Genomic DNA, 24,076 nt, shown 5'->3' on the forward strand with positions numbered 1-24,076 from the left:
CAGAGTCGAACAAGGGTTGAGCTTTATTTCAGGGTCTAGTTACAAGTGCAGGGGAATTCTTCCTTAGGAGGGAGCGAAGAATCTCCCAAGGAGGCAAAGATCTTACAATAAGAGATTGGAAGTAGAAGTATAAGCGGGGAGAGAGGGGGAGGGGAGAGAAGAGAGAGGAAAAGCGGAGCCTTGTGCCCTGTCCGCTCCGCGCCCCTCCGCCCAAGAGAACTTTCAGGCTTTCCTGATCCTACTTAAACTCTCCAGCAGCATAGTTTGCATCTGAATACCGTGCTGTTAGATAACAATAGTGTGCCCAGATCCAGGACAATCTCGAGGGCGGGGAGAGCTCTCTCCCATCACGTTTCTCACGGGAAGAGGCGGAAATACACGAGATAGCTCGGTTCACCTCGATTCCCAGTCATTTCCTGGGGGATCTCGTGAGAACTCTAAGATTTAGAAGTTCCCACCTTTACCCGCCCGAGACTGTCCACCTGGAATTGAGCTTCCATCTCCAGCAACTATCCTCATATTTCTTTGAATTCTTCATATTTGTCATTCTTTATGGCACGGTAATATAAATTCCCATTTATGTACCATAATTTAAACACATTGGGCACATATTTGTTTCTAGGGTTTTTTTTGCTACAAATAATGCTGCTATTAATAACTTTTCACCTACAGGTCTTGTATTGCTGTGAATACTACTCCAAGTAGTCTGAATAGTGGAATCTTTTGGTTAAAGGGTCTGAAAATTTAGCAGGTTTTCTTACATATTTCCAAAATGTTTTCTAAAACTGTTGAACTAATCAGTACATTTGCCAGCAAAGAATTACTCTGCTTGTCTTCCTAGAATTCCTAAAACAAAACAAACGAAAACAAATCCGTGTTTCAGAATCTTTGTTAGCTGGGTGAAAATAAGGTAATATCTGAAGGTTTCTTTCATTTGAATTTTTTTCTGGTTAATCAATCTCTCAACAAGCATTTATTGAATGTTTACTATGTGCCAGGCTCTATACTAAATCCTGGAAACACAAAGGCAAAATCATGCTCTCTGTTCTTACTTTCAAGATGCTTACTTATGGATACTATTCCTTCTTTTGAAGTTTCTTCATATCTATATAAACCACTTTTTATTTTGGAGAACAGATTTCAATATTATAGATTTAAATCAATTTACCATAGATTTTGAATATCTTATTTTTATCAGATGTATTTAATGCAAACATTTGTTCTCAATTCATATTGTTCATCTGATAGTATCTATATTGATTTTGTGTGTGAAAGAACTTTAAATTTTTTGTCAGTTTTCTCATTTATAATTTCAACTATTCTGTGTCTGGTTATTAAATTTTTTTCCCAAAATTGTGAAGTATGTAATCTTTCATTCTTTAATTTCTAACGCTATTTTAAAATATTTTGATCATTTATCCATTTGGAGCTTACGTGATTTCTCTGTGGCTGAATGAATGACCCTAACCCTTCTATCAGTGAGAATATTTGGTTTTATATTATATGACCTGTGTGTAATTTCTGATGCTAATTTAAATCTATTTTTGTTGTATTGCTTTCCAATTTTTTCTAGAAGTTCCTGTTGAATACAAATTTCCTACTGCCATAGGTTGTTTGGGGGCTTGGGATTTTATTAAACATTAACAAATGGACACATTTTCAAGACTTATTTAGTTTAGTCTATTTTGCTAATCTAACTTTCCATTTTAAATTCAGTGTGAGACAGTTTTGATGATTAAAAATGTAACACAGTCTGAAATAGGTACAACTAAGCCTGTCTCATTCCCCCTTTATATCTATTTTATAAGGATATCTATCTATCTCTCTATCCAGATGGATGGATGGATGGAAGGACAGACAGACAGAGAGACAGACAGACAGATAGATAGACAGACAGACAGACAGACAGACAGACAGACAGATAGATAGATAGATAGATAGATAGATGATAGATAGATAGACAGACAGACAGATAGATAGATAGATAGATAGATAGATAGATAGATAGATGTAAATATAGATATGTGTCTTGACATCCTTGATCATTTATTCTTCTTTGAACTTTGCAATTATTTTCTCTAATTCTTTAAAATATCTATTAGATTTTTCTTGGAATAATATTAACTCTGTGGAGTAATTTGAAAACTGTCATCATTTCATCAGTGGTTATTGTTGAATCCCTGCCATGAACATTGACTTATTCTTCAATTATTTAAGTCTTCTTTCATTTCTCTAAAAATTGTTATATAGTTGGATTTTTGGGGAGTTTATCCTGTGTTTCAACCTTTGTAGATGTCATTGAATCCCTTAGGTGAAACTTATAAATTCCCTCCCAAAATAATGTTCTTGGTTTATATGTGTGTGTATGTGTGTGCATGTGTGTGTGTGTGTGTCCTGAAACATGTGAAATTTCTTACCATATCATTGTTTCAGCCATCCATATGGAGGATGTTAAGGAACAGCTTCCAAGAGCAATGTGAGAACTGGAGCACTCATACACAGTATTTGTTGGCCCACTAGGAAGCTGGGAGGCTTTTCCCATTGGCTATGAAGCCAAAACTGTAGGCAGCTACAGAAGAGCTTAAGTTAGCACCAGTTGCAACTTTGTTGCATTAATGCACATTAACGTATCTTAATAGTAATTAATGAGCGGGTATCCTTCATTCACAACTAACAATATCACATGATAATGGCAAAGAAACTTAAGGCTCCTTCCTTTTAAAAAAATTCATTTATTTTTAGTTTTCAACATTTATTTCCATAAGGTTTTGAGCTTTAAATTTTCTTCCTGTCCTTCCTCCCCAAGATGGCATGTAATCTAATATAGTCTCTACCTATACATTAGTATTAAACATTAGTCATAATGTAAAGAACAACTAGAAGTAATGGGAAGAACCAAAAGAAAGAAGAAACAAAAAAAAAAAAACAAAAGAAAATAAAAGAGTGTACTTGCATCTGCATTCAGACTCCAAAGTTCTTTCTGTTGATATGGGTAGCATTTTCTATCTTGAGTCTTTTGGAGTTTTCTTAGATCCTTCAATTCTGATAAGAACTAAGTCCATCAAAGTCAGTCATCTCACAGTGTGGCTGTTACTGTGTACAGTGTTCTCCTGGTTCTGCTCATTTCACTCAGCATCAGTTCATATAAGTCTTTTCAGGTTTTTCTGAAGTCTGACTGCCTATCATGTCCTATAGTACAATAGCATTCCATTCCATTCATATAAAACAACTTGTTCAACGATTCCCCAATGGATGGACATCCCTTCAATTTCCATTCTTTGCCACCACAAAAAGGGCTGTTGTAAATATTTTTGTACATGTGGATCCTTTTCTCATTTTTATGATGTCTCTGGGATACAGCTCTAGAAATGGTATTGCTTGGGTCAAAGGCTGTAAATTTTTATAGCCCTTTAGGCATAATACCAAATTGCTCTCCATAATGGTTGGATCAGTTCACAGCTCTACCAACAATGCATTAGTGTTCCAAGTTTCTCACATCTTGTCTTACATTTGTCATTTTCAAGTTTTGTCATATTAGCCAATCTCATAGGTGTGAGGTCGTACCTCAGAGCTGTTTTGATTTGCATCTTTCTAATCAATAGTGATTTCGAGCATATTTTTCATATGACTATAGATAGCATTAATTTGTTCCTTTGAAAACTTCCTGTTCATATCCTTTGACCATTTATCAATTGGGGAGTGACTTGTGTTCCTTTATGAATTTGACTCAGTTCTTTATGTATTTTAGCTAAAATATACAGAGTTGAGTCAAATGTACAAGAATACAAGGCATAGCCCAATTGATAAATGATAAAAGGACATGAGCAAGTAGTTTTCAGAGGAAGAAATTAAAGATATCTATAGTAATGTGAAAAAATGCTCTAAATCACTATTGATCAGAGAGATGCAAATCAGAACAACTCTAAGGTACCACCTCACATATATCAGATTGGCTAACATGACAAAATAGAAAGATGGTAAATGATGGAGAAGATGTGGGAGAGTTGGAACACTAATTCATTGTTGGTGAAGCTGTGAGCCAATCCAGCCATTCTGGAGAGCAATTTGGAGCTATGCCCAAAGGGCTACAAAAATGTCCATACCCTTTGACCCAGCAATATAGTTCCAAGAACTGTATCCCAAAGAAATCATTAAAATGGAAAAGGGTCCCACATGTACAAACATATTTATAGTTGTTCTCTTTGTGGTAACCAAGAACTGGAAATTTGGGGAATACCCATCAGTTGGGGAATGGCTGAACAAGTTGTGGTATATGAATGTAATGGAATACTATTGTACTATAAGAAATGATAAGCAGGAAGATTTCAGAGAGGCCTGGAAGGACTTATATGAACTGATGCTGAGTGAAAGGAGCAGAACCAGGAGATCATTGTACACAGTAACAACCCCAGCAAGCAAGGAATTTTTCTGGTAGACTTAGCCCTTCACAGCAATGCAAGGACCTAAAACATTCCCAAAGGACTCTTGAGGCAAAATAACATCCACATTCAGAGAAAAAACTATGAAATTGGAAAGCAGAATGAAAGAGAATATTTTTTCTTGTGTTATGTTTTGTTTTGTTTGGGTTTTTCTCATGGTTTCTCCCACTCATTTTAATTCTTCCATGCAACATGACTAATGTGAAAATGTGTTTAATATGTATGCATAGAATCCATATAAGATTACATGCCATCTCAAGGTAGGAGGGATGGGGGAGGGAGGGGGAGAAAATCTAAGACTTATGAAAGTGATTGTACAAAACTGAAAATAAATTTAAAAAAAGGAATGAGGCCTTTATCAGAGAAACTCATCATAAAAATTATTTTCCAGTTTTCTGCTTCTCTTCTAATCTCAGTTGCATTGGCTTTGGTTCTGCAAAACTGTTTTCAATTCCATATAATCAAAATGATCCATTTTGCATTTGATAGTGTTTTCTATCTCTGTTCGATTTTTCCATTCTCCATAAATCTGATAGATGAACTATTTCTTGCTCTCCCAGTTTTCTTATAGCTTTTATATCTAAATCATGTAACCCTTCTTATTTTATTTTTGCATACAGTGTAAGATATTGGTCTATGCCCATTTTCTGCCTTACTGTTTTCCTGTTTTTCCAGCAGTTTTTGAAAAATAGTGAGTTCTTATCCCAGAAATAAGAATTTTTGAAAATATCAAGTAGCAGATTACTATTGTGTCTGGTATACTTAACCTATTGATCTACCACTCCATTTCTTAGCCTGTACCAAGTAATTTTTATGATTGCTGCTTTATAATGCAATTTAAGGCCTGTCACAACTAGGCCATCTCCCCTTGCATTTCTTTTCATTAATTTTCTTGATATTCTGGACCTTTTGTTCTTCCAGATGAATTTTGTTATTGTCTTTTGTAGCTCTGTAAAATGACTCTTGGTAGGTTGACTGGCATGGAACTGAATAAGTAAATTAATTGAGATAGAATTGTACTTTTTAATATATTAGCTCAAGCTACCCATGGGTAACTGATATTTTTTTCAATTATTTAGATCTTTATTTGTGAGAAAAGTGCTTTATTAATGTGTTCATATAGTTCTTGGGATTGTTTTGGCAAGTAGACTCCCAAATATTTTATAATGTCTACAGTAGCCTTAAATGGCATTTCTCTTTCTGTCTTTACTGTTGGGCTTTGTTAGTAATATATAGAATTGCTGATGATTTATGTGGGTTTACTTTACATCCTGCAACTTTGTTAAAGTTGTTTACTATTTCAAGTAATTTCTTTACTTGATTCTCCAGGTTTTTCTAAATATAACATCATATCATCTGCAAAGAGTGATAACTTAGTTTCTCCTTTGCCTATTCTAATTCCTTCAATTTCTTTTCTTCTCTAATTGCTAAAGCTAACATTTCTTGTACAAAGTTGAATAACAGTGGTGATAATGGGCATCCTTGTTTCACCTTCAATCTCACTGGAAATACTTCTAGTTTATTCTCTTTACATGTAATGTTTGCTGATGCTTTTGGATAGATGCTACCTATCATTTTAAGAAAGATACTATTTATTCCTATGCTCTCTAGTATTTTTAATGGGAATAGGTGTTGCATTTTCTGCAACACCTATTGAGATAATCGTATGATTTCTGTTAGTTTTTTGTTGATATGATCAGTTGTGCTGAGAATTTTCCTAATATTGAACCAGCCCAGCATCCCTGATATAAATCCTACCTGGTCATAGGATAATATCTTTGGGAAAAGTTGCTGAAATCTCTTTGCTAATATTTTATTTAAAAATTTTTGCATCTATATTCATTAAGGAAATTGGTCTATAATTTTCTTTCTCTGTTTTGACTCTTCCCAGTTTAGGTATCAGCACTATATATGTATCATAAAAATAAAATTTGGTAGGACTTCTATTTTCCCAAATTGTTTATACAGTATTGGTATTAATGGTTCTGTAAAAGTATGATAGAATTTGGTTGTAAATCCATCTGTTCGTGGAGAGTTTTTCTTAGGGAGATAATTGATGTCTTGTTCAATTCCTTTTTTTGAAATGGGGTTATAAAGGCTATAAAAATGTGCATACCCTTTGACCTCGCAATACCATTTCTAGAGCTGTATCCCAAAGAGATCATAAAAATAGGAAAATAATTCATGTGGAAAAAAAAATACTTATTGCAGCTGATTTTGTTGTGGCTAAGAATTGTAAATAGAGGAAATGTTCATCGACTGGAGAATGCAGGTAGACTTCAGAAAAGACTTATATGAACTGATGCTAAGTGAAGTGAATAAAACCAGGAGAACATTGTACACAGTAACAGCCACATTATGTGATGACTGACTTTGATAGACTTAGCTCTTCTCAGCAATTCAAGGCCCTAAAACAAATCCAAAAGATTCATGATGGAAAATGCCATTCACATCCAGAGAAAAAAATATGGAATCTGAATGCAGATTAAAGCACATTATTTGCTGCCTTTTTTGTTTTGTTTTGCCTTGTTCTTTCTTTCACATGGTTCATTACATTCATGCTAATTCTTTTATATATCATAAGTAATGTGAAAATGTTTAATAAGAATTTATATGTAGAGTCTGTATTAGATTGCATTCCACCTTGGGGAGGAGGGAGGAGGATTAGGAGAATATTTAAAACTTAGGTAAGTGAATGTTGAAAAATAAAAACAAATGAATTAATTAATATGTAAAAAAAGAATTCACCTCACTTCACAAAGTAACAATATCTATCAACAGATACATAGCGTTGGATTTATCAGACATAGGTCACTGAAAATGGTTGTCTCCAAATAGTCTATGAAATGGCTAAAATAAAAGAGTAGAATGAAAATATGTTCCATTTATTTTTCAAATAAATATGAACCCAATCAAGTGCAGAAAAAAAAGGTAAAAATCAGGAAGATTAGTTTATAGAAACAGGGATGGTAGGGGGTTGGATGTTTGGTTTATGAAAATGATTCCAAATCAGGTCATTACCATCAGAGAGTACAAAAAAAGTGATCCTTAAAGTGCCTAAACTGATCTATTGATGCATATTATGCAAGGAAATGGTGAAAACTAAGGAGTATAACATGTAGGAATGTAAACAGTTGAACTTTAGTAAGGCCGTTATGATTTCTCTTTCCAGTTTACCTTTCAATGCTTCTCTTTATTCTTCAGTTTGAAAGTCAAATTTTCTATTCAGCTCTGGTCTTTTCATCAAGAATGCTTAAAAGTTTTCTATTTCATTGAATGACCATTTTTTTCCCTGAAGTATTATACTCAGTTTTGCTGGGTAGGAGATTCTTGTTTTTAATTCTAGTTCCTCTGACTTCTGGAATATCATATTCCAAGTACTTAGATCCCTTAATGTACAAACTGCTAGATCTTGTGCTATCCTGATTGTATTTCCGCAACCCTTGAATTGTTTCTTTTTAGCTGCTTGCAGTATTTTCTCCTTGACCTCGGAGGTCTGGAATTGGGCTACAATGTTCCTAGTACTTTTCCTTTTTGGATCTCTTTCAGGAGGTGATCGGTGGATTCTTTCAATATTTATTCTACTCTCTGGTTCTAGAATATCAGGCAGTTTTCCTTGATAATTTCATGAAAGATAATGTTTAGGCTCTTTTTTTTTATCATTTTTTTTCAGGTAGTCCCATGATTTTTAAGGTGTTTTTAAGGGCAATCTATTTTCCAGGTCAGTTGTTTTTCCAATGAGATGTTTCACAATATCTTCTATCTTTTCATTCTTTTGGTTTTGTTTTGTAATTTCTTGGTTTCTCATAAAGTCATTAGCTTCCATCTACTCCATTCTAATTTTTAAAGAACTATTTTCTTCAGTGAGCTTTTGAACCTTTTCCATTTGGCTGATTCTGCTTTTTAATGCAATCCCCTCCTCATTTGGTTTTTGGACATCTTTTGCCAAAATGAGTTAGTCTGTTTTTAAAGGTGTTATTTCCTTCAGCATTTTTGGGGCCTCTTTTAATAAGCTGTTGACTCGCTTTTCATGATTTTCTTGCATATCTCTCCTTTCTTTTCTCAATTGTTCCTCCACCTCTCTTACTTGACTTCCAAAATCCTTTTTGAGGCCTTCCATGGTCTGACACTATTGCATATTTATTTTGGAGGTTTTGGATGCAGAAACCTTGATTTTTATGTCTTCCTCTGATGATATATATTGTTCTTCCTCATCCAAAAGGATGGAAGAATATACCTATTCACCAAGAAAGTAACCTTCTATAGCCTTATCTATTTTCCCTTTTTGGGGAATTTTCCCAGGCAGTTACTTGACTTTTGAGTCCTTTATCAAGAGGAGAATATACTCTGGGGACCTGTAAGTTCTCAGTTCCTCCAAGGTGGCACAATTAAGGGAGAGGAGTTTACTCCTCTCCTTGCCTGTGCTCTGGTCTGGGAGCTACTGCAAACTTTTCTGCCAGAATCTGGAGCAGAATTCCCTCTTGAGAGCCTCTACCAGCTCCACCATGCCAATCAGTATTCCTCACCCCAGGACCACCACTCAAGGCTGAGATCCAGATCAGCAGCTCAATCCCCCCAGGATTCTCCAGTCAAAGCCTCCACAAATGGCCACTGATGCTGCAGTTGCTGCTGCCAGTGGGGCCAGGCCACATTTTCTCACTGAGTTTTGAAGCTGTCTTTGGCATTTGTCGGTTGGGCAATCTTGGAACCGCAGCTGGTACCTGGGATTCCACACCCCAGCCTGCTCAGGTCCTGTCCCTGCCATGCTGCAGCCAAAGCCAGGCTGGGCTCTGATCCATGCCTTGTGCAATAGACGTTTCCTGTTGGCCTTCTAGGTTGCCTCGGGCTGGAAATTTCTTTCACTCTGTCGTTTTGTGACCTGTGCTGCACTAGAATTTGTTTAGAGTCATTTTCACAGGAATTTTATGGGCTATGGTGGGGGGGGCGGGTAGCTACTACAGGACCATCCTTTTACTCTGCCATCTTGGCTCTGCCCAACAAATCATATTTTTAAAGACAAGAATAAGAAAAAACCTTAGTCTGAAAACATGTGCAATGTGGACCTCCCACCACCTTGAAGCATCCATTACTCTTAGTGACAAAAGTAGTCACTGGATTCTTTTGCACAATAGTCAAAAGAAATTAAATATAAAACAACAATATCCAGTTGGTTACTCATCCTCATACTACTTCTATCTGAACACCATAAAAAAGACAAGAATGAGATAATAGCAGAAATAACATTATTCCTGTCATCATCTTTGCTTCTAGAGCTGTCCTATGTAAGCTTTTAATGAGGCTACAGAAGATTAGTTTACAAATTAAAATTTTTATGCAATTACAAAACAAATTGTTTTACCCATATGCATGATAGTCCACAGAACATTAAAAGTAAAAGAATAATACCAAGATAGTTATTGCAGGGCTACTTCTGTCTAAACTCTATCAAACTAAGATAAAAAAATGAGATAATTACAATAGATTTTACATTGCAGTCTAAAGTCTGAAATGTAATTTACATGGGTTATCTTTTTTGATCTGCACAATACTTGCAGATACTATAGATACTATTTAAAGCTTTAAATATAATTTTTAAACAAAGAAGCTGAGGTTTAACCGATACTTGATATGATATTTCCTGTATACAAGTGGCTAGCAAATATTAGAGACTAAATTTAAATATAGATCTTTTTTACTTCTTATCCAGTCCTCCATCCACTATAACTTACTGCTTTGCCTAACTAGTGCAAATATATTCAATAATGATGTTATTCCATCATGATGTCTTTAAGTATAATGTAATTGCTTTACTTGACTGTCTTTGTTATATCTATGTCTGCTACTTTCTTTTTTAGGTAGTATGATTGTCACTATTCATTGTGTTTTTATTACCTGAGGCATGATATATTATACTCCAAAGCCTTTAAGTTTATTCAGAATGCATTTTTATAATTGTGTTTCTAATATAAAGAAAATTAGGAGGTTTTATTTATAGCTTATTTTGCCACTCTCCTTTTTATAGATGACCTCACCTCATTCAGTTTCACAGTTATTCTCGTAAAATGTGTTTTTCCTTCCATCAAATCATGTTATAATCTTTCTTTTCCTTTAAGAAAAAATTCTCACTTGGTATCTGCTATTTTTATTGAATGGTACAGCATTACCCAAGTTTTTTTTGCTTTTTTACTCCCAATTCAGACTCAAAAATCTGGATCTTAACTTTCAGGCAGATTTTCTTTGTATGTCTACTTGTTTGTTTTGGCCATCAGCCCTCTGTGGGTACAGTATGTTTTTCTTAAAAAAAAAAATACCCCTTCTGGTCCAATATTCCATATCAAAACTGACACCACCTCATCCTAGCCCAGTTCCTTACTTATTAAATTTTTCTGCTACTTTAATATTACTTTAACTTCCCATGTCTGGCCCAGATGAGGCTGAGATCCACGAGATTCCCTCTTTCTCCCCAATTCCATTTATAAGTTCCAATGACCTTATCTCTAATGCATAAATTAGAGGAAATATCATGTTTCTAAATTCCCTTCCTTACTCATTCTCTAGGGCATTTCTTTTTTGAACACAAGCCCAGAGTTTCCTTTTCTTTGTAACCTCAATGACTCTTAAACAAGGTAAAACTCTGAAGGAATAATTGTTTTTTCTCCCACTTTCAGAATGAAATCACAAGAATATCACCTAGACCTTTCAATGTTTTCAAACTTGTTAATTTTTAAATTTGTTTTACCCACTGTTTTTGTATTTCAAAGACTCTGACAGAAAGAAAACCTTGGAGGGCATTCTGTTAGAAGTTAATTTTGCTCCTTTAGGATATTAGCCTTGGGTACAAATCCTTTCTCTTTATTTTTCTGTATATCACATTCCTTTGCCCTTCTTATTAACAATGAGGATGACAGTATGGCATAATGAGCAGAATGTTACACTTGAAGTTAGAAAGTCCTATGATACTTACTACTATGTGGACATATTAGAAGTCATTTAAACTCTGTGAGGTTCAATTTGCTGGTCTGTTAAATAGAGATTTTTAAAAAATCTGCATTACTACCTCACAGGGTTGTTGTGAGGCTCAAATGAGATTTGTATATTCAGTTCTTTTCAGACTTAAAAGTCCTATGTAAATGTTCTGTACTCGATCGAATACTTCTTGATTTGGACTTGGGTTCTTTGTTTCATAATATCTTTTCCTAGTCATGTATATGTGTGCGTCTATGTGTGTGTGTTTGTGTGTGTAGGGTCTATGACACTTGACAAGTACATGTTTTACAGAGTTAAATGTATGATTTGTCTTTGTGGGCATTCTATGGATTCTATTAATCTTTCCTTTCTGGTTCTGATGCTGGCAGGTAAAGTAATTTTATTTAATGACTTCCTAAAATATGGTTTTAGAGTTAATTTTATGTTGCATTGGGAGGATTATCTCTCATCCCTATTTTCTGAGTGAATCATTTTTTATTGTAGATAATCTCATCTGTTCTTCCAATTTTCCTCTCTTTTGACTTTGTCCTAACATTTCTGGTCCTAGCATTGAATTTCTTAATTCTTTATTATTTTCCCTCTTTGGTTCTACTGTACTTTACTAAGGTTTTCCACCTTTTGTTCTCAGCCATAGTACTCCTTTCAAAATTTGATTAACGTCTGTTTTCACTCCTTAATTCTTTCTTCAATTCTTTTGTTACTCCTCCCAACCATTCTCAGCATTCTTATTCCTATTCCATTAACTTTGCTAGGACTGACATTTTAGAGTGAAGTGTGGTTTTCTTCTGGAGATTCTCCTGATTCTGTCTTATGTCATCATATTTCTTCCTTACATTAGAAGCATTACTTTCCTTATTCATTCCCTTATTCTCTCTATTATTTTTCTCTCCATGCAGGTATTTCTTTCCCTTTTCCAATTCTCATTCTTCTTGTCTTTTCAAACGTATTTGGTATATTTCTGTCTCTTTTGAGATGATGAGTGGGACCTACGCTTATATATGTTTCACACATAGAAACTCTCAGTCATATTGGTCGAAGTTCCAAAGTGTGTCTTTTACAAAACCATAAAGACACAATCGATTCTGTCACTCACTAAAACTTTACTAGAATCCACACTGTCATTGATTTTAGTGTTAAGAAAAAAAAAAGTTCACAGTTTAGGAAATGTTTGACTTTTTAAACGGCAATACAGCATAAAAATCAATCGTCCCAGAGAGACTATGATTATCTACCCCTTGTGTGAGGTCTTTATCTCAACCACACATAATCTCTCCCTCTTCTGAACTCTCATACTTGAGCTTCTCATATGATGCCTACCATATTTTCCTTGTTATTCTGTTGTATAGCATCTCAGGATCCATATTTTAAATAGAAGCTTTGAAATCAGTTCACATAAACCCCTTCCTTATCTTGCAGGTGATAAATTTGAGGCCCAGGGATGTTGTGTCAGTGTTTGTGTATATGTATTTATATTTGAATATCAAAATGAATTGAATTGAAGCCAACTGGATAAATTCACACAATTATTAAATTAAGTATCAGAGCCAGGTTTAAAATTAGATCTTCTAACTGGAAAACTCATTCTTTTTTCAGATGTAATTGCTTTCCTTACTCCTCTATTAGGTTCTAAGGTTCTTGAAGACTATCTCTTCCTCTTTAATGTATGCCTATTGTCCTCAGCTCAGTTCTCTGTAATAATGTGTTCTTAAATAATTATTAGATGGAGAAATGAGTGGATAGATTATATAACCCAACATGTCTCAATTTTGGTCTTAGGTACAAGGAAATATAAAACCAAAGTTAAAGTTCCAATGTTCAACAAAAACAAGAAGCATGTTTTGTTTTGTTTTGTTTTCTTAAGCCTAGGAATAGCTGCTCCTGTAAGATGGGTTCTGCTTTGCCTTATCCTTATTTCTGCTATTTTACATTATATTTAACTTCATAAGCCATCTCAGATCCAATTGGAAGTAAACAGGGCACATATACTAAATGAATATTTTTGAAGTTTTGGAACACCATGGGTGTCACAAAGCCAAGACTGAAAATGCTTTTCTGGAAGGTAAAAAGGATGTCTATTGATTTGCCACTAGCAACACCCCACCGGTTATTGTGAACAAGTGGATATTTGGCACAAAAAAAAAAAAATTGGATGAGAGTGAAATTAGGTAGAAAAAAACTCTAGTAAGTAGGGATTTGACAGGAAAAGGAGTTGCAGACAGATTAAAACCAGTTCTTGGATCCTTCAAAGTGCTACACCCAAGCCTACAAAATGAATGCAATTTTATCACATCCTAATATTACATGTGGGGTACAATTATAAACATATACTAAGAAGTATTTTGGAAAAAAAGAAAAATATCAACCTAGAAGAAGAGTGTAAACTAACTCCATTCTGTCTCAGTTTGCAAATTTTCCTACAGTTTATCATTATTCTTTTTTTCTGTAATATTTTACGTGAATTTGGGTATTTTCTGCAGGTTATTAAGCCCCATTGAGTTATTAGCACCTCCTAGGGTATTTCATGACTTCATTCCCTTAGCATTTGTTTCCATGGAAATAGAATATAGTATGACACAACTGCTAAAGGGCTATATACTTATTTCCTGTGTATATCTTATAGAGAGACATTAACTAGAGGAATAATGTTGGGAGTACTCAATTTATTGTAAATCATTTCACAATCATTCCCTTTGCATCCCTCAAAAAGTTCTGCTTTTAATAAACTTTACTAGAAATTCAACATTACCAAAAAGTATAATCAAGTACATTGTATATGTATGAATCATAATAAAAAGGGATTAGATAATGTTTCTGCTTACAAAAATGGACCCTGTTTCACAGTTGATATTTGTTTTCTAGTGGAAAAAATTTGTTTGGGTGAGGCAATAGGGCTCTGGTTGAAAGGTTTCAGATTGGTGTTTACTTATTTATATCCAAGTTAAATTTATGAAGTCACAGGAGGGCTCAGAATAATTCTGTAATGTCTTGAGTAACTTTTACTTTGCCATTTACTCAACTGAAACTTTGAATCCATGAATATTTTGGTACTGTATGGAGAGCAAAAAGTTTTATGGGAATACCCAGGAGTAAACTCAGAGACAAAGTTTATTTATGGGTATGGTGACACTGACATGTTAAAATATTCTCTTCCAGAGTTTTAGCCACTGTTTCTCTTCCCCCCGCCCAACCCACCAAAGTTAGCCTGGACATTAAAAAGCAAACTGATTTTGAATCTTACATTAGCATATTAAATAATAACCATTGTATGGACCTTTAGTGTTCTTGGCCTCAATTTCTGAATATGTAACTTGAGAAGAATCACGCCTTGTTGCTACCTTTAACATATATCTAGCAAATTCAGGTTTAGAATGAGACTTTTCCAAAAGTCCAATTTTACTCTAGTTGAGATAGAAAGCTGAGGTAGAGCTGAGATAGAAAGCTGAGCTACAATTCAGGAAAACTTGGGTTGAACTTCTGACCCTGACTTAACAATGGGGGTAACTGAGCAAGACACCTACCTCTTAGTGTCCATAGACAATTCTTTATGAATTACAGAACAGAGCCAAGATGGCAAAGTAGAAAGATGGACCTGTTCTAGCTCTCCCCCCATAGCCCATAAAATACCTGTAAAAATGACTCTAAACAAATTCTAGAGCAGCAGAAGTCACAAAACAACAGAGTGAAAGAGATTTTCAGCCCAAGACAGCCTGGAAGGTCAACAGGAAAGGTCTTTCACACCTGTGGAGTGGAGCACAGTCCAGCCTTGGTGCACAGCACTGCATGGACAGGACTGGAGCAGGTTTCAGGTCATGGAAATATGGGCAGCAGCTGAGGTTGCCAGACTTCTCAACCCACAAAGGCCAAAGCCAGCTTCAAAGTTCAGTGAGAAAGCTCTTTCACTTGGGTGAGAGGGGAGTGTGATCTGACCCCAGCTCCAGCAGTGGCAGCCACTGCGTCAGCAACATCTACCTTTGGAGCCCTCAGGCTAAAGAGCCTGGAGGAATTGAGCTGCACGTCAGGGCCTCAGTCCTGAGTGGCAGTCCTGGGGTAAGGAAGAACACTGGCGTGGTAGAGCTCATGGAGTTTCTGGTGAGGGAATTCAACTCACAGATCCTGGGCATAAAAGTACTTGTGGTTGCTCACAGACCAGAGTGCAGGCCAGGAGAGAAGTAAACTCCTCTCCCTTGATTGTGCCACTTGGGAGGAACTGAGAACTTACAAGTCCCTAGAGTATATCCTCCACTTGACAAAGGACTCAAAAGCCAAGTAACTGAATGGGAAAATGCCCCAAAAAGGGAAAAAAAATAAAACTACAGAAGATAACTTTATTGGTGAACAGGTATTTCCTTTGATCCTTTTGGATGAGGAAGAACAATGCATACCAACAAAAGAAGACATAAAAGTCAAGGCTTCCACATCCAAAACCTCCAAAATAAATAGACAATGATCTCAGGCCATGGAAGACCTCAAAAAGGACTTTGAAAATCAAGTAAGAGAGGGGAAGGAAAAGTTGGGAAGAGAAAAGAGAGATATGCAAGAAAACCATGAAAAGCAAGTCAACAGCTTGCTAAAGAAGACCCAAACTATGCTGAAGAAAATAACATCTTTAAAATTAGACTAACCCAATAGCAAAAGAGGTTCAAAAAGTCAATGAGGAGAAGAATGCTTTAAAAAGCAGAATTATCCAAGTTCAGGATAGGACAGAGGGAAATGTGGTTAGTCTTTTACAGTATAACTATCATGTAAGTGCTTTGAATTGTTACACATGTATGACCTATATTCAATTGTTTGAAAAGGAGGTTCAAAAAGTCACTGAAGAAAATAGTTCTTTAAAAATTAGAATGGAGCATTTGGAAGCTAATGACTTTATGAGAAACTAAGCAATTACAAAACAAAACTAAAAAAAAAAATGAAAAAATGAAGGACAGTGTGAAATATCTCATTGGAAAAACAACTGCTCTGGAAAAAAGATCCAGGAAAGATATTTTAAAAAGTATTGGTCTACCTGAAAGCCACGATCAAAAAGAGCTTAGACATCATCTTCCAAGAAATTATCAAGGAAAATTGCCCTGATATTCTAAAACCAGTGAGTAAAATAGAAATGAAACAAATTCACTGATCATCTCCTTAAATAGATCCTGAAAAGAAAACTCCTAGGAATATTGTAGTCAAATTCTAAAGTTATCAAATCAAGGAGAAAATATAACAAACAACCAGAAAGAAATAATTCAAGTATTGTGGAAATACAATCAGAATAACACAAGATTTAGCAGCTTCTACACTAAGGGACTGAAGGGCTTGGAATATGATATTTCAGAGGTCAAAGGAGATAGGATTAAAACCAGGAACCACCTACCCAGAAAAATTGAGTATAATACTTCAGGGGAAAAATGGAATTTCAATGAAATAGAGGACTTCCAAGCATTCTTGTTGAAAAGACCAGAGCTAAAGAGACAAGCATATATATGCACATGTATGTGTGTATGTGTGTGTGTGTGTGTGCATGTGTGTGTGTGTAGACAGAGGGCACAGGGTGAGCTGAATATGAAGGAAGAATACCCTCCAAAAATAAAATTTACTGTTGAATGGAATGTACTAGGAGTAAGAGAAAGGGAGAGGTAGAATGGAGCAAATCACTTCATATAAAAGAGGGAAGAAAGAGTTTTTACAATGAAGGGAAAGGGTGGTGAGATGAAAGGAATTAATTGAGGCTTACTTTCATGCTATTTGGCTTAGGGAGGGAATAACACACTCAATTATATATGGAAATCTACTTTACCCTGTAGGAAGTCACGGGGAAAGAGGACAGAAGAAGGAAGATAATAGAAGGGACAGCAAATTGGGGAAAGGGATAATCAGAAGCAAACACTACTGTGGGAGGACAAGAAAGGGAGAGAATGGAATAAATAAAGTACAGGATAGGACAGAGGGAAATGTGGTTAGTCTTTTACAATATAACTATCATATAAGTGCTTTGAATTGTTACACATGTATGACCTATATTCAATTGTTTGTTTTCTCAATGAAAGGTCCCTACAGGTGGGGAGGAAGGGAGAAAATATAGAACTCAAAGCTTTAAGAATGAATGTTAAAAACTGGTTTAGGATGCAACTGGAAATTATGGTATACAGGGAATGGAGTATAGAAGTCTATTTTGCCCTACAGGAAAATAGAGGGGAAGGAGAAGGGGAATGGAAGAAGGGTGGGTAATAGCAGGGAGGATAGATTGGACAAAGGGATGGATGGGGTGCATGCTGTCCGGGGGTGAGGGTGGGGAGAGATGGGGAGAATGTTTTGAATTTAAATTCTTGTGGAAGTGAATATTGAAAACTGAAAAATAAATATACATTAAAAAAGATCATGAATTACAGGACAATTGTCTATCTGCATGAGTAGAGGGAATTTCCTCTCTTAAAGCTACTTACACCAATAAAATACCAAAGATACAGAAAAAGAGAGAAACAAATTTGGGCAGAGAGGCAGAAAGATAGAGACAGAGAGATAGGAGAGAGACAGATAACAGAGACATGGGGAAGTAGAAGAAAGATGCTGTTGGTTCTAAGAGGTTCACTTGGTTTATTTTAGTCTAATTTTTGTTTTTGTTTAAAATCTTTTCATTCCAAGTAGACCACTGAGCCATGGACCTTAATATGGACAGTAGCTATGCAACTTTTCATCACTAAAATATGTGCTTTGGGCTGTTTATATGGAATTCTGCCCATACACATAGATGGGTCCATCACTAATTACACTGAAAAGCTTAGGCCAATTCAAAGAACCACTCAGGGTCTAAGAAAGCCAAATTAAACACCCAAACACTTTAAAAGATTATTACTAGTGATGAATATGCCAATTTTCTTTGGACTTGAGATAAGTATATTTTACATAAAAATGAACTCACTTGAAAAGAATGTGAGAACTTAGTTGGTACCTTTGAAATTTAGAACTAGATCCCATGTTGGAAAGGGTTAACTTATCATGTTTGGGGTTCACATCATATTTATAGAATTTGAACTAAAAGGACTAAAATATCACCTAAATTAGAATCTAAACTCTGATACGTATTACCTATGTTATCTTGGGCAAGTATCTGAATCTCTATAAACCTTCATCTATAAAATGTGGGTTTTGGAATAGATGACTGCTGAAGTCCCTCCCAATGCTCAGTCTATGATCTTATGACACAACTTAGTTACATGACTTACCTATCCCACTCATTTTTTTCTATTTCACAAATGTCTTTAGTTGTTAACATCATAATTATCTATAAATATCTCTTTCTTTTCTATTGTTTCCTTCCTTCTAGTTCTAACAAAAGCAACTGATATAGCAATTGAATGTAACTGTTGACACAACATTCTTCATCCATAGTCCCCCACTTGGAATTGGAAGGTATGTTTCATCATGAACTCTCTGGAACCAAGATTAGTTATCACAATTAAGCACCTGTGCTGTATGCCACTGTAAGCACTTTTCTTTTGTGGTTTTGCTTATTTCACTGTGTTTCAGTTCATTTAGTATTCCCATTTCTCAGAATTCTGTCATATCTTATTGAACGATAATACTCTGTATTGTCTTGCCACAATTTGTTGAGTTATTCCTTAGCTAAAAGTCATTCACTTTTTTTCCCTCAGTGTTTTGGGCTTTGGTTTGTTTCTTTTGCTAAGGAAAAAAGTGCTTTTGTGAATATGTTGAATAAGGAATTTCTGACTTTCTCCCTAGTGATGAACATTTTATATATTCAAACACACACACACACACACACACACACACACACACACATTTCTCACATGATTACACTACTTTGATTTCTCTACCTTGTCCCAGGACATTCATTATTGGGATAACTTTATCATAGTGTAAGATTCTTTCAGCCTTGGTACTCTACCTCAACTCTAATCTCTGCCTCTCTGAGCATGGAGCCATGAATATTAAATTTCACTTAAGCAGAAAGCACAGCTCAGATATTTTCTCATTCCCTAACTGGCTACTCTACTTGAGGACATCTCTGACTTCTTCACTGTGTCCACCCAACTATGCCCCCTTTTCCAGTGTTGCCCACCCACACGCTTATTTTAGCTTCCTTTTGTGTTTTTGTCTTCCTCTTTTAGATTATAAGCTAGTTGAGGGAAGAGACTATCTTTCTTTTTATGTTTCTTAGTGCCTAGCACAATGTCTGGAACTATTTACTTAACAAATATTTAGTGTATGTATATATGTGTGAATACACATATACACATATATATACATGCATATGTGTATATATAAGTGTATGTTCACACACATGTATGTGTGTACACATGTGTGTTTGTGTGTATGTGAGTGGACACATGAGAATGTCTTAAATTAAGGCTTATGTCAAATAATAGGGCCACTGAGTTCAAAAGTACAAACCTATGAACTTATACATTTTCTCGCCTACTCAAAACAAATCATTTTCCAGAAGTTAAGACTAATGCATAGTTCCACCAAGAGTGAGCTAGTGTGTCCATCTTTCTACAGTCTTTTCAATCGTAATGATTTCTGCCTTTTCTCATCCTTGCCAAACTGATAAGTATATGACACAATCATGGAGGTGTTTGTTGCTTTAATTTTCATGGTTTTTGTTATTAGTGATTTGGAAATTTTTTTCATATGACTGCTAATAGTTTAGAATTCTTTTTTTTTTATTATTATTATTTTTTAATGTTTAACAATCACTGCCATACAATTGAGATTTTATCCCCCGCACACCTACCCCCCACTGCCCCCCTCCCTCCCCACGACTGCATACAATTCTGTGTAGGTTCCACATATACTTTCCTATTGATTATATTTTCACTATAGTCATGCTATGTAGTCGGACTAAAATAAATGAAAGAAATCATATAACAAATCAAAACATGATACACAAACACATACACATACACAAACATGATCTGCTACATTTTGTGAATGACTTCCATATTTCTTTCTCTGAGTGTGGAAGGCATTTTGCCTTGAGAACCACCTTTGGGATTTTTTTTTTTATAAGAAGTTCTTGCGTTATTACAAAATTCCAAGTCTACCAGAAAAAACTCTCGCACACTGTGGTCGTTGCTGTGCACAAAGTTCTCCTGGTTCTGCTCCTTTCACTCAGCATCAGGTCATATAAGTCCTTCCAGGCCTCTCTGAAGTCTTCTTGTTCATCATTTCTTATGGCACAATAGTACTCCATTACATTCATATACCATAATTTATTCAGCCATTCCCCTATTGATGGACATCCCCTTGACTTCCAGTTTTTGGCAACTACATAGAGTGCTGCTATAAATATTTTTGTACATGTGGGACCCTTTCCCATTTTTATGATCTCTTGGGGATATAGTCCTAGTAGCGATATTGCTGGGTCAAAGGGTATGCACATTTTTGTAGCCCTTTGGGCATAGTTCCAAATTGCTCTCCAGAATGGTTGGATGCACTCGCAGCTCCACCAACAATGAATTAGTGTTCCAACTCTCCCACATCCTCTCCAGCATTTATCATTTTCTTGTTCTGTCATGTTTGCCAATCTTATAGGTGTGATGTGGTACCTCAGAGTTGTTTTGATTTGCATCTCTCTAATCAATAGTGATTTAGAGCATTTTTTCATATGATTATAGATATCTTTAATTTCTTCCTCTGAAAATTGCCTGTTCATATCCTTTGACCATTTATCAATTGGGGAATGACTTGTATGATTATACATATGAGTCAGTTCTCTATATATTCTAGAAATGAGGCCTTTATCCCCGAGCTTAGCTGTAAAAATTCTTTCCCAATTTACTACATCCCTCCGGATTTTGGTTGCATTGGGTTTGGTTGTGCAAAAACTTCTCAGTTTAATGTAATCAAAGTTATCCATTTTGCATTTTATAATGCATTCTATCTCTCCTTTAGTAAAGAATTCTTCCCTTCTCCATAGATCTGATAAATACACTATTCCTTGCTTTTCCAGTTTATTCATGGTATCAATCTTTATACCTAAATCATGTACCCATTTGGACTTTATTCTTGTGTACAGTGTCAGGTATGGGTCTATGCCTAATTTCCGCCACACTGTTTAGAATTCTTCTTTTAAAAATTATTTATATTATCTACTCAGACACTTACTGGCTATGTCACTCAGGGGAGGTCACATCCTCCATCTGCCTCAGTCTTCCCAACCATAAAATGGGGATAATAATGTACCACCAACATCCCCGAGTTTTCCTGTGAATCAAATAAAAGTGCTTTTCACAGTGTCTGACATATAGTCAGTGTTAAATAAGAGTTTGTTTCCTATTTAGAGTTTGTTTGCTTTTTTTTTTTACTTTTCTTTTTGCTTGACTTAAATCATTCAAGTTAGTCACTTGTAATTTGGCTTTCAAACACACCATTTGGCACAAAAAAGGAAGAAATTAAAAAGAAGAAAAAGTGAAAGTTTTTTGTGAGATTATCGACAATCTCTTCATTGCTAATTCTAACGTCCCTTTCTCAGGCCTCATCCTTCTGGACCTGTCTTTAGTTTTCAACATTGTTGATTACCTTCATCATATATACCTTTTCCTCCTTTGACATTTCTCTCTCTGATCTCTTTAGACATCATGTGGTGCAATAGAAAGAGAATTGGATTTGAAATCAGAAAACATGGGCTTAAATCCCAGCTCTGTAAATTACTAGTTATTTGACTTGGGTCAGTCACTTAAATTTGCTGGGCCTCAGCTTATTCTTCTGTAAAATTAGGGGGCTAGACTAGATGACCTTCAAGGTCACTTCCAACTACAAATCTTTTTCCTCCTACCTGTATGACCATTCCTCCTAAGTCTCCTCTGAAGGATCATTATCTTTATCTCATAATCATATGTGTCCCATAAAGCTCAGACTTGAGCACTCTGAACTTTCTATATTTTCTCTCTCAACAATATTATATTTTAAATGATCATCTCTCGGATGATTACTCTGAAATCAATACAGCCTGCCCCAGTCTCTCTTCTGAACTTCAGTGCCAGGCTATCTGGAGGCATGCCCAAATGCCTTCCCTACATCTCTACCTAGATGTGCCATTGGCAAACCAATCTTGTTTCCAAAATTTAACTCTTTATTTCTGCCCTCTCACTTCACCCAGTCTATGCTGGTAGCATTTTTCTAATCATGCAAGTTCACAATTTTGAAATTATCACTGACTTTTCACTATCCTTCACCCTCCATATCTAATCAGTTGCTTGCTGAGTCTTGTCAACTCTACCTCCTCATTTCTCTTGCATATCTGTTTTCCATTAATATAGCCAGCAGCTTAGCTCAGCCCCTAGACTATTATTCTAGCCTCTCAACTGGTCTCTCTGCCTCTAATCTACTTCATCTAGTATACACTCTACATAACTTTCAAGAATAACCCCTATCTAATTTTAGTCTGTGTTAGCCTACTTATTCTTTCTCTGAACCCTTTCTTTAGATTCAATTTTCCCAAACTCTTTGACAGACTGTGATGAGTCTAGTCATAATTATATTTTTCTTTGTTCTTTTATAGCATCAAATTATCATTGAGGTAAATCAATAAATTACCAGGGACTCTGCTTAAGGCATAGCAAGACTTTCAGGAGATGCCTGAATAGTTAAAGTACCTCCTTACTAATAAAATGTGATGTCTTCAATCCAGATGTTTGAGGGTTTCATACAATCCTGAAAAATATTTTCAACCTCTCCAGGTGGTCTATAGCACGTTTATATGAAGAAATTTACATTTATTTTTTTTTCCTAAACTGATCTTCAACCAAAGATTCTCCTCTTGTTTCCTTCCATTGTGGTTTATGAATTTTATCACATTATTATATTTTCTTAACAACCACAGTACTACTCCAATATCTCATCATGGCATGCAGGTGACTCTGGGTTCCTGAGTTCAATTGCAGTGTAGCACAGACTCTGGAAGGTTCTTCTTCATAAAAAAGGATTTGAGTGAGGGCCTCAGAAAGAAATTGAGTCTGCTTTCCAAGGACCTCTCATTTTAGACCGTCATATCACCAGGAGGTTGTGCATCTTATGACAAAGCCTTTTTGGCCATGGTGACCCATGATATGGAAAAAATTTTCACTGGTTCTTGGTCCTGTTCAACTGACATGTTTCTGCAGTGATGGTGGCAAAGGTAGGAAAAGAGGTACTAAAATCAGAGATTTTTTAAACACTCAAGAAGTTTTAATTTGATGGTTGATATATCGGTCCAATGACAAATAAGAGAATGCATTATTGGAGCAGCTGAGGCAGCAAACATTTTACATCTTTGCCAAATGAAGAGAGACGGCTGCCAAAAGACATTTGTGGATAGCATTGTCTCACATGCCAGAGAAAAGCAGCTGAGGATAAAACCAGTCTAAGGAGAACCTGGCAAAATATCCAACTCATTAAAGTCACCCCAAGGGCTTTCAGAGATGAAAATGGAAAGGGAACTACAAACAAAAGAAAAATGGAAAAGATTTGCAAAAACAATTACCACAAACTCTGTTCTCTAACAAGGATATTGAAACCAGTACACTTGAACCCTAACACCATGGTCCCTTAGGTTCTTAGGAAGGAAGAGGAAACAGCATAAAAAAGAAAAAGAAATGGAGAAAACAACCAAATTGAATCAAATATATATGGAAAATATATTTGCTGAATACAGCAGAATTGTAAGG

This window comes from Notamacropus eugenii, chromosome 1 (genome assembly GCF_028372415.1).
Source record: "Notamacropus eugenii isolate mMacEug1 chromosome 1, mMacEug1.pri_v2, whole genome shotgun sequence".
Classification (NCBI taxonomy): Eukaryota; Metazoa; Chordata; class Mammalia; order Diprotodontia; family Macropodidae; genus Notamacropus; species Notamacropus eugenii.